This window comes from Triturus cristatus, chromosome 10, assembly GCF_964204655.1.
Source record: "Triturus cristatus chromosome 10, aTriCri1.1, whole genome shotgun sequence".
NCBI classification, from domain to species: domain Eukaryota; kingdom Metazoa; phylum Chordata; class Amphibia; order Caudata; family Salamandridae; genus Triturus; species Triturus cristatus.
The window spans coordinates 487363472-487381308 of NC_140593.1; the positions used below are offsets into that span (position 1 = coordinate 487363472).

Sequence of the window (17837 nt, forward strand, 5' to 3'; positions counted from 1 at the left end):
AGTCCTGCTGGAGTGTCAAAACCAGCTTGACCGGTCAGTTGGGTTTTACATATCCCACTTGGGACTCACTTCAAACAACGAGAGCTACATGTAAAAACAATTCTTGTGTACCCACTGCCCGGTTGCTGATGTACCCTGCTTTGTTTATATCAAATTACCTTCTTTATGTTTCTTGAGAGGATAAAGACTGCCTCAAACTGGATTTTAATGTTCGATGTGGGAAGACACTAGGACTACAATAGTACACATCCCACACACTCCCCAGTCCTGAGAGTCCAAGTTCAGTGCAGTTGAAGACATCTTTTAACTGCCAAGATTGAGTAGAGCTAGCCCCAGTAACTTTCATCCTATTGGTTAGGGTATGTCCAGGGGAGATTCCCGCCAGCTAACTCAGGCCAGGTATAAATGTAGGATCTCAGAGTATTGCTCATGATCTGGAGCTCACGGTCCTCCTACTCATACTCTGAAGCTCACAGCCCTCCTAATCATACTCTGGAGCTAACTACACTACCTTTCTCATCATCGTTTCTAACTCAGTATTATCGAACACATAAGGTGCTTCTCACATCTGATAAGGCTGGGTTCCACTACAGAAATTTAACATGGAACCTCAGGTCGATGTCTCTTTTTACCTGCTGAGAAGCATAAAGGGGAGAAATAACACAACACAGTCTCACTTTCTAGGACAATCAGGACTCAGGTACCACAGACTTCAGTTTAGGGCAGTGTTTCCCAAACTGTGGTCCGCGGACCCCCAAGTGTCCATGGCACATTCCCAGGGGTTCCCCAGGCAGTAGTTTGAAAAGCACTGCAAAGTTCCTGGTAAAATTAGCAGTTTTCCAGCAACAATGAAAGAGTCAAGAAAATGCCAGTGATTAATGTATCGGCTTGAAAGCGATGAGAGTTTTGTCCAGTGGCAGCTTTGACTTATCTAATGTAGCACAGAGGGTTAATATGCCTACTGTAAAGAACGTGTACCATGCATTTTAAAAAACAGAATTTTATGTGCATAGGTCAGTGGGTTACTGCTTTTTTCACAGAGATTCTTTTGTTACTGTGCAATTCATAAGGGACAATCGTAATCTAGCACAGTGACCTATAAACTCTCATCAAAGAGCTGCTTGCAAACTGCATGGTACAAGTTAGTAACTTATGTTTTTTCCCAGTCTATCATTATCCGGATACTGCTAAAAAAGGTTTATTTGGGTGGAAATACATTTTTATTGTTGAAGTCAATGCTAACCACTGTGTTATGTTCTGAATCCTGAGTTTGTGCTTCACCAGACCAAGCACTCTTTAAAAATGCCTAGCAGTATAAATGACATGTGAATCCTACACCTCGTAGTCCTATTTGCATTTTGTAACATTTTCTATACATTGATTTTCACGTATGATTCATTGTCTCTATACGTGTGTGACGTAAAGTGCTTTGACATCCTACAATGGTATGAGAGATGGTATAAAAAAAAATGAAATACATGTGACGGAGGGGCTATAGAGAGATGAGAGGCACTGTTGGAGGGTGATAATAAGGGAATCATTGAAGAACCCCAACAAAGATTGTCGTATCCTGGTTCATAGTTAGGTCTTCATTTACTATTCTTTAAAAGCTAATATAATTCATTATATAATGATAAATGTGTTGTAGACTGCACCATTGTTTCCTACATTTTTTTAGGGGGCGAGCCTCCCAAAGCCCCCTTTGTAGTGGTCAGGCTCACTCACTGCACTTGGTGTGCACCATATAGGGACTGGTCTGAGAGTATTTGCCAGGGCTGCTTTGGGTTTCCATTCTGGCCCTGGCAGGAGAAGGAGCCTCGTACTGCGAAATAAAAGCAACCATTCAAAAGTTAGTCTCGGATATGCAGCACCAACCTTCCCATTAAAATGTTTTGTTTTTTTGCAATTTCTTTCAATATAAAATACTAAGTGCATATTTACAACAGAATTGACGGAGCATGTCGTTAGCCTCCTTGGCTTAACGACATGCTCCGCCACTTCCGAAACGCAGGGCTGCACCATATTTACAAGAATATGGTGCAGCCTTGCGTTTCACCCTGCGCTAGCGCTACGCTTAGCAGTGTAGTGCCAACGCAGGCACCCTTGCACCATAGTGCAAGGGTGTCTGCGTGCAGGGGAAGATTATTTATGTGCAGGAAGTTCCGCGCTTCCTGCACATGAACAATTTTGAAATGCCGTTTTGTCACTTCTATGTGTGCTGCCTAATGCAGCACACATGGAAGTAACAAAATGTATCTTTTTAAAGATTGTTTATGTGCAGGAAGGGTCACCTTCCTGAACATAAACAATCCAAGGCGTTTTGCTTTTTCCATGAGAAAAAGCAAAATCGAGGAGACTAACGTATTTCTCCTTGTTTCGCCAAGTTAAGACCAGGTTTTCCATGGTGTTAATCTTGGTGCTGCCTCATATTTAAGCTGCCCTTGTAAATAGAGGGCAGCCTCAATATCAAGGGGGTTTTGGGTTGAACACTCACCGCAACTCCCATTGCCCACCCCATTCACGCTAAGCATTGCGTGAAATGGGGGCTTATTTACAAGGCAGCGTTAAGCCACATTAAGTGGCTTACAGCTGCCATGTAAATAATGCGAAGCCCCTATCGCCATGGGAACATCACAAAAATTGACGTTCCCATAGTGATAGGGGCTTGTAAATATGCCCCGAAAATCCTTAGTAATTTGAGTATTTGTTTTGTGTGTACATGTGTTTATTTTTTTTGAATTACTGTTATAATGTTTGAAATTTAAATCCTACAAATTGCTTGGGGGTCACCGGCTTCCAGTGGTGACTCAATGGGGGTCCTCCGGAGTCAAACGTTTGGAAACCACTGGTTTAGGGGGTTTATTACAAAGCCAAAAACAACTGAATATACAAACACCTCAAGACGAGATTGTAGAAATACATAGGAACTAGCACAAAACCAAATCTGCAGAATAATGGGCTCTGGTGGATCATGAAGAGAATAAACAATTCTAAAAATAGGACACTAGCAAGGACAGCTCCAACATTCAAGTCAGACTTCGTTAGTCTCTAAAAAGGAAAAAAATGATTAGACTATCCCAACACTATCTCTAAGGTGACATCCCTACTTAACATTTCCCAGGCAATGTCAGTAATAAGGTGTCAGCTCGTGAAGACTTCCTAAGAAGCGCATTCACAATAGAGTTCAGATGACTAAACCTAAAGAGTTCGTTCTAAGATACTCTTCTCAAATCAGTTCCCTAACTCCCTCGCCTAACTCATCCTGTCTCCTTCTACCTCTCTACACCTCACTGTTTCTCCTTCTGCTCTCCTCCCTCGGGACACTTTCCCTAATACAAAACACAAAAAAAGTAAAACACGCCCACAGATCACCTCACTAATGGACACCTCTTCTAGGTAGTTTTCCACCGTCTTCTCTGTGGGGCTTCAGCCGACCTTGGTTCCCAGGCCTCCTCAACGAGAAAGAACACCGGTTCCCAATTGTCGACATTCCTTAAACAATGTTGCATCTCTCCTCCATGCCTAACTCCTAAAACAAACGGCGTTAGTTCTAACTAACAAAGACAGCTTTTTTCACCTGCTACTGAAACGTGAGAACAGAACATCCTTGCATACACATGAAATTCGCTGACTACTCCTAAATGCGAGAGCACACCAGGGAAAAATACATTTTCAGGACTACACAGTTTGGCCAATGTAAGAATTAACGAATAGGCCTTTCATATTCCAACGTGAACATTTCATTTAGGCCTTTACATATCAAATAATACACTCGAGTTAATACAGCTTTACGTTCTGGTGTCTGACACAAATACATTTCTATTGTTAACTTCACATCATTATTATACCAAGTTCTAATAATCAAAGAAGAAGCTATAAATAATCTCTATGGCATAGCACTTCCCAGGTTCCAGGAGGTGGATGCTCTCATTAATCAATCTAGACCTTCTGACTACAATGAGAGACTATTTGGCATTCACCAGGCCTTAGTGAGGGACCTTGCCCTGCCCACTAGAAGGAAAAAGACTCGCGCTCCGACTTGGTACACCTCCACTTGCAGGAAAACTAAGTCTGAGCTTCTTTCCGCAATTAAAGAGGGTAGCGATAAGGTGAAGATTGCAGCCCTTAGGAGGGGGTACAAGTTAGCACTGGCCAACGCAAGGGCAGAGTGGGATTGGAACCACTGGCATGAACTGTCTGAAGCCCTCAAATCCAAAGACTCTAGAAAATTTTGGGCTCTGGTAAACAATGGAACAGGGGATCTGCTATCCGCAGTAGAACCCAATATTGCCCCCTCTATTTGGGAGGCCCACTTTGGGACATTATATCAAGAAACCACTCTCTGGCCGGAAGGGATGGTGGTGGAGTCCCCCTGCCTTCCAGATGTGGCCTTGGAATTTTCCTTGGGGGAGGTGAAGCTAGCACTGGAGCGCTTAGCGCTGGGGAAGGCACCGGGGTTGGATAAGCTACCCGGTGATTTGTTCAGATACCACCCTGACATCTGGGCCCCGTACTTTCTTGTTCTTTTTAATGCTATCTTGGGAGGTATGGCGGTCCCTTCCTCTTGGCTTGGGGCTGAAATAGTTCCGATTCACAAGAAAGGGTCCCCTTTGAGTCCGGCAAACTACAGGCCTATTAGCCTGATAGATGTTCCCCAAAAGCTTTTTGCGCGCCTTATTTTGAACCATCTATTAGACTGGGTGGAGGAAAATGACATCATGAGTCCCCTGCAGGCTGGCTTCAGGAAAAACACGTCGACCATGGACCAGATCTTCCGCCTCGTCCTCCTCTACTGGAAGACGGTGAGGATCGAGGGGGGGAGATTGTACATGGTCTTCGTGGATCTGAGGTCAGCCTTTGACCTAGTCCCGCGCAGGAAACTTTGGGAGGTGCTGGAAAAGTTAGGAATTCCCCCCCAGCTACTTAACATCTTAGCCAGGCTGCATGAGAACAACTATGCGCAAGTCAGGTGTGGGAAAGATGGCAAACTTTCATCCAGGTTTCCTGTTCGTCGAGGTGTGAGGCAGGGTTGTGTCTTGGCACCGACCATGTTTTGCTTATTCATTAATAACGTCATCTCACACCTGGAAAACGTCAAGGACAACGACGCCCCCTGTTTGGCAGGTAGGAAGGTACCGGCAATCATGTTTGCCGATGACACCCTCCTCCTTTCAAAATCCCCCATGGGGATCCAGAGGATCCTGGATGGATTTGGTCTTTTCTGTCATCAGCATGGGTTGGAGGTGAACACAGAAAAGACCAAGTTCATGATCTTCAACCCACCAACCAAAACTAGGCCCAATCCCACCCTAGGGACCGCCAGCCTTGAGAGGGTGTCTACCTTCATATATTTGGGGGTAACACTGCAGGAAAATTTATCATGGGACCGACAGATAGTACGATCTAAGGCTAAATTATCCCAACTGTCGGGTGCAATCCTGAAAGTGGCTAATACTTCTTCCTTCAAGCCCATAAGCCCGGCCCTTGAAACTTACAAGACCCAGGCCAAGGCTGCGGCCATGTATGGCAGTGAGCTATGGGGATACAAAGCGGTGAAGGGCTTATCAACAGTGGAAAATAGTTTTCTAAGGCGCCTTCTAGCCCTTCCAAGTGCCACGCCACTTCAGCCTCTGAGAATGGACATGGGTCTCCCCCCTATTGCAGAGGAGCTTGTGTCAAAGCCAGTGAAGTTCTGGCACAGGCTCTGGTCTACGGACGAACTTCATCACTATAGGGAGGATCTCACCCATGTCATGAGTTTAAACCGCAGCGGCAAAATCCCCTGGCTCACCTTTGTGGAAAATGAACTGTCTGCCATCAATCTCCGTGTCCTGTGGGAGGACCCCGCGCGAGGCTGCCAAACAATCTCGCGCAAAGCCCTGGCACAAATCTACAAAGCCAGGTCCCTTGCTCACTTGATGGACGCTCCAAATAGCGGCACCCTAACCTTGCGATTTTTAGAATCCAAAAATTCTTATGTTTTTGAACCTTTTATGGATTTTATCTTTCCCATCCTGGCGAGGAAACTGTATGTTCAATGGAGGCTTAGCACACTACCTATTAATTCATACACCTCCAAGTGGACAAATGGGGGCGATAAAACATGTCCCTGCTGTAACAACCATGAGGAAGATGACCCCCACATCTTGTTTGTGTGCCCTGCATACCAAAGGCCCAGAAAATACTAGATAGCACCGCTCTGTAAGAACCTGGGGTTCAGAGAGTATGCACAGGCATACAGGATTTTGAAAACTAGCACCCTGGGCCACATTGTGTTCGCTGTTTCCAAATTTCTTATGGCCATATGGTTGATCAGAAAGAAAAAATCGTCTGAAGCCCCTTGAACTTTCTAATGCAATTTTAAATCACTCCTCGCTGGGAGAGCGGACTCTATTTAAATGTGTTTTAAAATAATGTTATAATGTGTGTAATGTTTGCATTGCATCTTTTATGGTCTATATGGCCGAAATAAAGAATTTTTGGAATTGGAATTGGAATAATCACACGTTAATACAAGACAAGATTATATGCGGGTGCGGACTATCCATGGCTATGATGCACCCCTACTATTTTAGAGCACCATCATGCTCTATCACATCCTTCCCCTTACCTCCAGGTTCTCTTTTACCTTTTACTAATTCTCTGGTGCTCTATTTTATTCACACCATGGAACCTACTTTTGTTCTAGACACCCTACAGAGCTCACCTGTCCTCTGCTCATCTTCCAGTGTGCCCTTTCTCTACAGTGTTCTTACTTTTTTTTCCCTCCTAAAGCCTGTGTTCAAATCGCCATGTTCCCTGTTTCCACCAGGCTATTATAGTAGCGGGCACTAGGACCCTGACGGGGGGGGGCTCCACCAGAAGGAAGGGATGCAGGCTATCGGACACGGCTGAAGGCTGAAGGGAAGTGACGTGGGAACAGGGGAAGGAGACTCAGTGAATACTGTAACGAGGAATACAGTTGGCTGCTCCCCAGGTGCTGTGTCCATGTGGTCATTCACCGGTCAGCCATCAGCCTACGCGACAGTCATGAGATTTTACTGATTTCTCTCCACCCGACCCTGCATTTCAAAACAAAGAAAAGAATAAACGCCAGATTGTATGTGCCATTAAGTTCCTCACATTAGCATATTATGCGACAGAATGGCGCAAACAAGTACAAATCGATGTTATTTAATTCTGCATCATCAACACAGTCTTCTAAATTATGGCACCATATTGTCCCTGTTTTGATAAATGGTGGTGTTCCCCCTTCTTTGTTCAAAATAAGCTCACTTTTTCAATGAAAAAAGTAAGTATTGCACTTGGTATTTTATGATAAATAAAATGATTGCCCGAAACATATTATTGCAGGTACACAAGTCAGATAAGCTTCTAATGCCAGGTGGAATTATGCATAAAAATGAAATAGTGACGCTGCCAGGTCCTCTTTACATGTGGGGCGGATCGACGTTCACCAACTGATGTCATTGTGCCACTTTCCTGTAAAAATTATGCATCCATGTCCATAATAAAAACATATCCACATTTGTGAACTACAGGAAGTAAATGTCTGGTATATGCAAAAACTATTGAAACTTCCCATTTTGCAAGGATCAGGCTGGCATATAATGTTTAAATAATGTATAGACAAGCACGATGCATGAGAGGGACCTATGGGGCTGTGGAAAGGGAGAGGAATGTGGATTGGTAGGAGTACCAAGAGAAAAATAACCAATGTTTTTGAGGACTTTCAAAATAGAGAGGGTGTGTGTGCTTTTTTATCTGTGTGTATGTAAAGATTCCTGGTAAAATCCGACTGACATCTCACAATACCCAAACAAAACCACCTGTAACCAACTATTTATCAGAGAATACACCCTGCACACACCTGTTTCTATTTCCGCATTTTCATCTGTTGGAGTGACTTACTTTTTCCAGTATACCTGATTTACTCTTCATCCTTATTATATGCTTTTCATGTCCACTTCCTCTGTGTGTTTCGACTCACTGCCCTACATGCTTGGATGCCTCTTCTTCATCATACCCATCTGTCTAATTGCCTCTACCTTACAATATTTTTCAGTGCTTCTCACCTCCTCTGCGGGTTCTAAGTCACTCCTTACCTATTCCCCGGTGTTGCAACTCCCCTCATTCCCATTTGTCTGAATGTCTCTCTTTCCTTGCCTCTTCTCGCCCTTCTCTAATGAAACTCAGTCCCCCACTTCTTTTAGTATATAGGTCGCATTGCAAAGTGCATACCTAGCAGCAAACCAGTTGGTGTGAAAATGCACATCCCTGGTTTGTGAATGGGAATAGTACATCACAGACCTGCCAACTCACACGATGCCTCGTGTGTCACGCGATTTCGGCTCCTTCACACGGTCATCCAGTGAGGAGCGGAAATCACATGGTGGCAGGGAAAAGGAGCTGAAAACCACAATAAACAGTGGATTTCCAGCTCGTTTTTAGAGGCATAACCCGCCGATGTCCATTAAGAGGTGTAAAACCCCCCAGCATACATTGGGGACAGGCTTAATGACCCTTTGTTTTTATTTTTTGGGGGGGGCTTGGTGAGTGCCCCTTAGGTAGCTCTCAGGACCAGGCCCCGCCCCCGCCTCACATGATAGCATTAATTTGTAAATTGGCAGGTATGCATCAGACCCTTTTGTAATTTAGTCCATGGCATTTACCATGGTCGGACTGGGACAGAAAATAGTACCGGGGCACCAAAAAAGAGTGGAGTTCTTTAGTGAGTCAGATAGCTAAAAAAGTGGCCCATGTTTAGAAATTGGGCCAATTCTGAACATGTGAAGATCGCTGGATAAGTGTTTAGCAAGATACAGAAGACTGATTGGCTTTGAGCTTGCTGCAGGCAATGTTTGTTTTAATCGACAGTAAAAACCAGTCCAGCAGCCCATAAAACAGGCCCACAAACAGCCAAAAAAACGCCCCTCACTCTACACTTTCTCACATTGCTTAGTTTAAAAAAAAGCAGCCCCCTTGGGGTGTTTACTGAAAACGTGCCATTACCGGTGATTGGAAATTTCGAGGCCTACAATGTACTTTTTTTCCTTGTGCCGTAACATAGAGCTGCAAATTGTCTTTGCTGTTGCGTTTTTTTTTCTAAAGGCACCTTATCTTTTTGTTGCGCATTTCGCTGACTGGCAGGCAGTGCCAACTGTGCCACGCTGACACGCCGGGAAGCATCAGTGAGCCGAGACTGTTCTGCAGTCTGCTGAGCCATCTGGACTTTCCGCGGGAAAGGTTGGACGTGGTTTTAGGCAAGATTTTGTCACAATGGGGAAAAAAACACACAAACAATGTTCATCCTAGGACGGCGTCCGACGGCTTTTGCCCTCACTCTCTTCCGCTCCCCATCCGTAGCAAAACACCTCACATGGCAAACAGCTGGAAGCAGTAGGGCTGCAGATATAAATCTCTGGAGGAGGGGGGAGCAGCTTTGCCAAGGGAGAATAGCGTAAACAAAAAATATAAACGAGTTCGACTTTTAGCAGAAAGTAGACGGGCTTGGATTTGTAGGACAGCTGGCCCTGGTTTGCTGAGCCCTCCTCAAGCCGTTCTTTGGTGAAAGGACATTCATTATAAAGAAAGCGAAAGCGCAGATTTCCTTTTTCAGTAGCTAAGACCTAGCAAGAAAGAATTGGGCAGAAATAAAAAAAATATCACCAGGGACCATGATAATGAAAATCGTGCTGTATCCAAATCCATATGGGATTTGTTTCAGAGGTCAGGGACCGGATCTCTGTTTTTTTTTCAGGTAGTCTCAGGACAGCGCTTGAGGCATAAAAAATATATTTTATAGTGGGCTGGTGTAGATGGAGCAAAATAAATCCGTTAACTAATTCCTTAACAGTGAGTGTTGTGATAACAAGTGGTGAGTCGAGATTTAGGGCTTTTCACAGCTGCATTATTTGGTTCTTTGCTTTGTACACATGTAGATGTTGAAACCTAGTAACTGAAGCAGCTTCAAGCAGGGGCCATATTCTGCATTAGGGTGCACTTTCCCCGTTTGCACCTGGCGCACCTTAAAACAGGTGCACCGGGCACAAACAGAGAAAGTGCGCCCTATTACATAGAATGAGCTGCCCCCAGAACAGCTACGAACTCGTGCATCCCTGGGGCAGCGCATTCAAGTGAAATACGGAGCGATTTTGAAGCAACCGCTCCTTGTTTCACTGTGCAGACAGAACCCACCTGTACTTTGAAGGGGGATTAGAGCTCCCCTTGCAGGCGGGTGCAGTGAGTGACTGCACTCGCCTGCAAGGAGATGTCTGGGCAGGTCCATAGGACCCCCTTTCCCCCCTGCAGAGGGCTGCTCTCAGGAAGCGCACTGACAGTGTGCCACCTTTCAGTGCGCCCCCTGACAGCTTCTTTGCCTCTGCGCCCGCGTCTGTAATAAGGCACAGGTGCAGAGGCAAAGGGATTCCCTCATTTGTATGGGGCTGACCCCATGCAAATGAGGGAACGCCCCCTGCAGATTCCGCTGGATCTTTATGTGCAACAGCACCATCGGTATTACAGAAGGGGCGCACAAGTGTCTGCGGCCCCTTCTATAATACCCAAGAGCCCTGGGGGTCTGCAAAGCAGGTGCAAATGCCTGCTGCACCCCCGGGGCACTATTTGTAGTGCGGCCTCAGGTGTATTATCACTTAGAGCTTGTTTAGACCTTCAGTATGAGTGAGCATTTAATACTATTTTTTGTTAGAACATAAGTTTCTGCCCAAAATACTACTATGAGATCTGTGGTATTTCCATATGTGGTAATACCAAATTACCTCTTCACCTGCCTTCCCTGTCATAATCCTTTCAATATGATGCGCACACCCCCTCGAGACTTGTTCTTCCTCAAGCTCTTCTTAAAAAAGTAACTCTTCTATTTCTATAAACCCTCTCATCCCTCCACCCATAATTGTCCACTACCACTCTACTTCCTCCTGCTAGGTGAACAAGCCATACTGAGTAACAAACAAATGGAGCGGAGAGGGAGAGAAACCAGGACTGAGATAGGGAGGACTATGGATCATGGTAATGAAGATTGCTGGCAAGTAATATGTCATTGATCACAAAAGGAAGGGAAAAGAGCAGTTAACAGTCCCGCACCCATGATCCCAAGCAGGAATATATCCATAAAAAAGGGGGTAGCTGTTCCTTTACAGAAGACTTCTGGTCGGAATGTATGTGAAGTGAAGGGTGCTTCCGTATTGGAAGGTGTTGCCCTCACACACCGCATGTGGGTGTCATACCTCATCATCGGGCTTAGCTCCTCGTGGGACCGGCGAATAGAATAGCGATTCTGAATACCAACATTTCTTTGACCGTCCCAAATATATTTGTAAATCCCTACTTGTGTCCAAAGACAAGGCAAATCAGATTCTGAAGAAGAACAACCTCTTACTCCAGATGAAACTTAGTCTACCCTTTACGTTTAAATTTAGGGTCCAATCTGAAAATGACGCCGGCTAGAACAAATTAAGCAGACTTTATTTGTTCTAATATATCAAAGGGTTAATGGATTTATGAGATTCTGGCACTGCACAATTCGCCACATAAGCAAGGATGAATGCACTTACCACATAATTCACCACCTGATGTGCAATTTGCAGACTTGAGCAAAAACAATGTTTCTAGCTCCAACAGATCAAAAGTGAATTAAAAAAAGCCATACATGGTGCCACACAGTGGCAGACTCTTTACAGAGGTTACATTGTCACCTTTCAGTTGCTGATAGTTATGTTCAGGTGTTAAACTGGTACTAATGTGTCAAAGCCTTTGCCCCGAACAGTAGTAATCTGTGATAAAATGTCACAATATTGAAATAACAATATGAAAACTGTCCGAATATTGCAGCATCATTTGATTTTTCAACCACTTTATTTAGTCAATCCATCCGCATATTGTGACCCTTCTTTGCCAAATAATTCCGGTGGCCCGGTCTATAGAGCACTTTCTAAAGGTGAAAGTAGTTAAGCGCTGCAACAGCTCCACTGTTATCACCTGAAAAACGAATTGCACTGCTAGGCCATTAACAAAACAGGGTGGGAGGTCAGTTCTTGGCCAAGTGGGACTGGTGCTGGTGGTTCTGAAATTACACAACTCAGGAGTCATTCTGCTGCATGCGTAGAACCAACTAATGAAATCCGCGCAGTGTTGGCCAGTATTTGCTTTCTGTAATGTGGTATGAACTAAGACATTTGTCAAATAAGCCTGCAGCCCTGAACAAATGGAGGTTCAGTTTTAACCCTTAAAGCAGGTTCCTCTTGGGAAGTTATTCTGATTTAAGTGTAGTGGTACACAAGAGCTGTCAGACTATGTAGCGGATGTAGGTGAGCCAACAAATTAACAGGGAGAGCTGAGCCAGAGCCGAGCCGATGGTCTGAATGAGCTCTAAGAGCTCCTGCAGGAGCAGAGCCCTGAAAATAGTTGGTATCTTACTCATGCAACACACATCATGTAAAATTATGATACTCTCTTTAAAATGAAAAAAAGGTATTTCTTTAACATGCTGAAGCGTTTCGCCTTAATATATCAGATTAGATCTGTACCGCACACACCATGAACTCAAGTAATGGAAGATACTCTCATAAGAGTAATAATGAAGAAAAAAAGGAGGCTCTGTAAAATAAAATAGCTGCCCAGGATGACACAATATGGTCAAGCAAGGAAACCACCATTGGTCCCAGGTTTCCTGATTTCACATTATGCAATCCACCCTCTAGATAGTTATATCTTTCTCTCCGTTTTAACACTAAAGGTTTACGCTTTGTTTTTAATTGTTGCTGTATATGGTAGAGCGTGGGTGGCAGACAGAAGCCACATTAAAGCTTGGCTCGTTGTGGGCTTGAGGTTCCAAGAGGGCCTTGAGCTGAACCAGAGCTAGGCCTCTGGCTCGAGCCTGGCTCAAGCTTCAAGTGACTCGCACGTCTCTACTATGTAGTTTGCAATTTGCTTCATGATGATGTTTGCATTGGTGTGACTTTTGTTTTTTTCACAAGAAAAACCAAACTTGCATATTTCCTTAAATTATTTGATCAGTATATGTGTTTATAAAGTGCTACATGCTGTTAAGGAAGAACTTAAGTGCAATGCAGCCTACTTCCTCTTTGCAAAATAAACTAGTGTGCAGTTCCTAAGTGTAGGGGAGTGTTCAGGTCTGTTAAGAAGTGCCCTCACACACCCGACGGATGTCATGCTTCATCATTGGGCCTGCTACTGGTCGGGCCAGCGCTGCAATGCCCGACGGGCACCAGCGAAGCGGCTCTTTAACGGAGATCTTTTGTTGATGAAGCCGTTGGGTGTGTGGATTGGGAAGTGCAGCGAGTGTGCGGTGTTGTTTAAAATAGGTCTAGGGCTGCCCTTTGTCCGTTAACTTTATTCCTAGGGTGCACTAGCCTAACTAAAATCAGGAAGCCCTGTCTGGGTACAATGGTCCTACAGGGCCTGTGTGGTGCATGAGGTCGACATGTTTCGTGCCTAATGAAGCCCCTAACGGGTCTAGTGGCAATTCATCAGGACCGTGTTTGATTTAGAGAAATTAATCTCAACTCTAGAACTACCGCAATGCTGGTTCTTGAAGTGGCATGATGCAGTAGTAACCAGCCTTGCAGTTAAACACAAGGTCCAATTAGCCTAGTGATCTGAGACCTGAAAGAGAGTGATAAAAACAAGGATAAACCAGTGTTAAGGAGTTGAGGCAACATCCTCGCCATGCTTAGTAAGTGGAGTGAGCCCATATGGGTCTAGCCGTGTTTAAAACAAGAGAGAAAGGGTGGGGGAAAGCAGACACCGTGTGCCTTGATGTGTCCCTAATTCATAGCTTCTTTCTTTCCCTCGTGAAGTGCCTTGTAGTGTTTCTAATTTTAAAAAGAAACTGGAAAATCCTGTGTGGCTCGGCGATAGTGGCATGCACTGGAGGACATCTAATGTCAACATGATATGGTGACCCGTCATAGTATTCGTGGTCAATCCTTCTGTGGTCAGTGGCTTTTCAACAATGCATGCCAGCTCCAATTTGTAAATTCATTAAAGAGCCACAAAGGTGCCACAGGGCGGAGGTTGTAGAAGAGACAAACAAGGACAACACAACACAAGTAGTGGGTTATGAGCAACTAAATTGTTGCAGTGTATGTGTGAACAAATCCATGGGCAAAAAAACGGGGGTAGCCACCTAACCGTATGCAAGTGCACACATATAAACATACACGCTACCCCAGCTGGAAGCGTGGTCATTCACATAAAAAATGCTCCTGGTGGTAATCAGGGGAGTAAGTGAGGTGAGCACGTTCTAAGCGTGGTCCAAAGCAGACTGCGGGCTTTTACAATCACCCCTGGGTTAGAAGGTCTGGATTGACTGGGGCGTTTCGGCAGAGCACCTCGTTGCTCAGAGCTGTAGAAAAACATGGTATACGCCGAGCATATGAATATTACCAAATCGTTGCTCGTACCTTACCAGCAGTTATAGGTCATAACCGGGCAGCATGTTCAGGATGCAGGCATACTCACGTAGGGTGGCGCGGCAACTAGCTGTGTTCCTACCCTGGCTCTGGTCCCCATAAGTTGTGTTTGCGTGGCCTGAGTATTTGGAATATTACGTTCTGGTGTCTGAACGTAACAACGCTAGAACGTCAAATGCGGCCACCATCTTGGGGGTAAACTTTATTGAGGATGACTTAACGCTACAGGCGGGCTTAGTGATTGCTCATGCTTGTTCATTTTACAGGAAATGTTTGTATGTTGCATAGTGGCTAGTGCTTTTTAACACAATCAAAACCAATATTAAACAGCTCCTTCTGATGTTGTCTCACCCCCAACATAATTGAGATTATAAAAACGATAAAGGGAATGTTGGTTTGCTGCATAATGGCTAGTGGTTTTTGACACAGTCATTGTCTGTATTGAACAGCTCCTCTTATGCGATGTCACACTTAACATTGTTTGGATTAATTAGATGCTAAAGGTAGACATGGTGATTATTAGTATTATGCCCTTAAAAAATGCTTACTTGCTTGTGAAAACACAGACCACCCTGTGGCTGATGGTATGGGCTTTAACACGAATGATGGTACACCACAAATTACAGGTTCTAGCCACTTATACTACATTAAAACCCCCTCCTATGTGATATATCGTCCCCAACGAAGGGGTGGGTGGTCGGTGTATTGGGGCAAGCTGGGAAGGCGGGGCTGTGTGATATGCCACCACTGGTAGGCAGTCAGGCGAGTGACAGGTTGAGCCCTCATAGTCATCAAGCACAAGTACTTCCTCTTTGCTTCATAATTTGGCACAAAATGTGTATTATTACAACCTCCAATGCTTTATACTTTCTATAGCTTTTTTACAGAAATAGCAATGAAAAACTGTGATGGTTTTCTGAAAAATATGTCCTTAGCTGGAGTGCACTCTAACCGAAAATAGGGTGTATGCAGAGTCCAACTGTTGCTCTTGTCTTGTGTTTTTTTCATGTAGACTATAGGAGGAAAATTTAAGGACGTATTTTTCCATTTGTTTCATAGATGTTTGTGACAGCAGCTGGCAGCACCCGGATGGTGGACATACTAGCTTGGCTCACTTACTATGTGCCACAGTAATTACTGTGTTCCGAACAGTGGCATAACTCATGATGGGACCCCCACGGCAGAATGTGACAAGGGCCCCCCAAGTCTCCCATACCTTAAAGGTATTAATTGGCCTTGGGCTGAATGGTTTCCCCAGTAGGGTTGGGGCCCCCAGGAGGGTTAGGGGTTCTCCTGCACCTCAGAGGCCTGTTTTACACCTTTGTTTCGGAGGCCATTTTAGATCCATGCAACTACATCGTAATGTAGCACTGGTACACAGCTAAAGGCGTTACTTCATTTACATGTAAAACAAGCATTGAAAATGCAATAGGTCTCGCCTTTTATTAAGTTAAAGCCATTTGCTTTGCTAATGGTATTGTATAGCAAATCAAATGGCTTTAACTTAATAAAAGGTGAGACCTATTGCATTTGACAGCAGGCTGAACCCCGCGCTACCCACAGTGCCCTGCGCCTTTCGCTCCTGCATGCACATAAACAGTCACAGTGACAACGGCGAGCATGAGCCACCCAACCAAGATGTGCATCCCCAGCCCCTCCCCCACAGGTCCCCGTGTGCCGCCCGCCCTACAAATTGAGAAGGAATATTAAGGGAAGATAAAGATCCCAACTTACCCACCAGTTGTGTGTCATGGAGTCAGGTGGCGCTGCTGACCGCCGCTATCCGCCCTCAAGGTATGGGTGCAATGGAGGCCACACATATGCCTCGAAGGGGGGAGGCAGGAGGCACTGACAGCGGAACAAAGACGGCTGGGCCAGCCTTTAATCCTGGCACTGAGCTGGGGCCAGCGGCAGTTCACTAGCGCACGCGGGTGCTCAGGGTGCGCTGTGTGCGTGCAAGCACGTGCCCCCCTCCCTTCTCACTTGCAGAGAAGCACATGTGAATAATTCAGTGCCCATCTCCTGGCTCCCCTGCGGGGCCCAATCACCGAAGCCCGCGGCTAATGGGCTTCTTCGGCTCTTGCCAACGGGCATCTTTTCTGCGCTCGTGGCCCCCATGGAGACAATGGAGGTAAACCAGGCTCCGGCCAGGCGACATCGCCCGCGCGGAACCGAGCTAGAATGGGAAGGAAGAGGCTTGGGCGGATCGGCATCTTTACTGTATGACCAGGGCTTGCACATTAACAATCCAGTTAGCCCGAGGTATTAAGATGCAGCCTTTCTTCCAGGGAAAACATAAAACCTGCAATTGGTAAAGCCACCCTGTTTTATCACGAGGACGTCACGAACCGCTTTTAATAAAATACATGTTAGGCCAGTCAGCACAGCAACTGCCTATGCACAGACACGCATGGCGTCCTCCCATGTCAAACATTATAATAAAGTGGTATTTATTGAGACCTCATCTCAGTCCGGATGCTGGTACGCTGCTACTTTGTACGAGATGCAGAGGTGGGGCGCCGCCACCTCAAGTACCCCCAAACCACATGGGAATAAAGCATGTGAAATGATAATTTAATTTTTTCCCCTTGGATTGGAAGCTGGGGAAAGGAGAGTGGGTGTCCTAGAACAAGCCATGTAGTGTCTGTGCAGCCGGTGCGGTGCTGTTGTAAATGTGCAGCTCCAGGGTGGAAATAAAAATTAAACCAGACTTGTGGAGTTGGTAAAGCAGGCACAGTGCTGTTTTAAAACAAGCTCTCGGCATTGCAGAAAGGCAACCGTGTGTTTATAATTGTATTGCGCTTTCACTTTAAGTGAAAGCGCGATGCAAAAATAAACACGCGGCTGCCTTTGCCAAAGCCGATAGCCGAATGAGAACAAAAAAGTGCGTAGCGGCTAATTAGGAGACACTGTCTCTCGCTGCCAGTAAAAGATGAAATCCCGGGGGCGGGGCAAAAGCGGACAGGGTGGTAACCAGGAGGGACTAAAAAGCCTCCTGGACAATCATAACAACCGGTTTTGCATAATTGGTGACGCAAAATGACGCGCACCAATGCAAAACACGGGCGGAGCAGAAAACGAGCTTCTTGGAATCATATCGATTCCAAGAAGCCCTCGCATGGCGAGTGCAGCGCATGCGCGCTGCTAACGCCAGGCGAGACCTAAAAAGGGAAAACCCACTTTGCATTGCACGGGCGCATTGCACAATAATCTTCTGACCGAAGTGTTCCATTGCTGTATACCATCAAATCGAATCATACGCACAAAAACCAGGACCTGCCTTACCTTATAAACACACACACCCACACACACAGCATGGGGATCAGCTTTGAACGTGTCTTCTCAGAGACTTGTAGCTGTGAAGTGGCTCAATTCCAGGTGTTA

General features: G+C 45.3%; 1 protein-coding gene across 1 annotated transcript in view; it reads left to right on the forward strand.

The window, feature by feature from the left end:
* ADARB2 (adenosine deaminase RNA specific B2 (inactive)) overlaps positions 1-17837 on the forward strand; it is a 515069-nt gene that overhangs the window by 226335 nt on the left and 270897 nt on the right. The gene's annotated exons all lie outside the window — the stretch shown is intronic.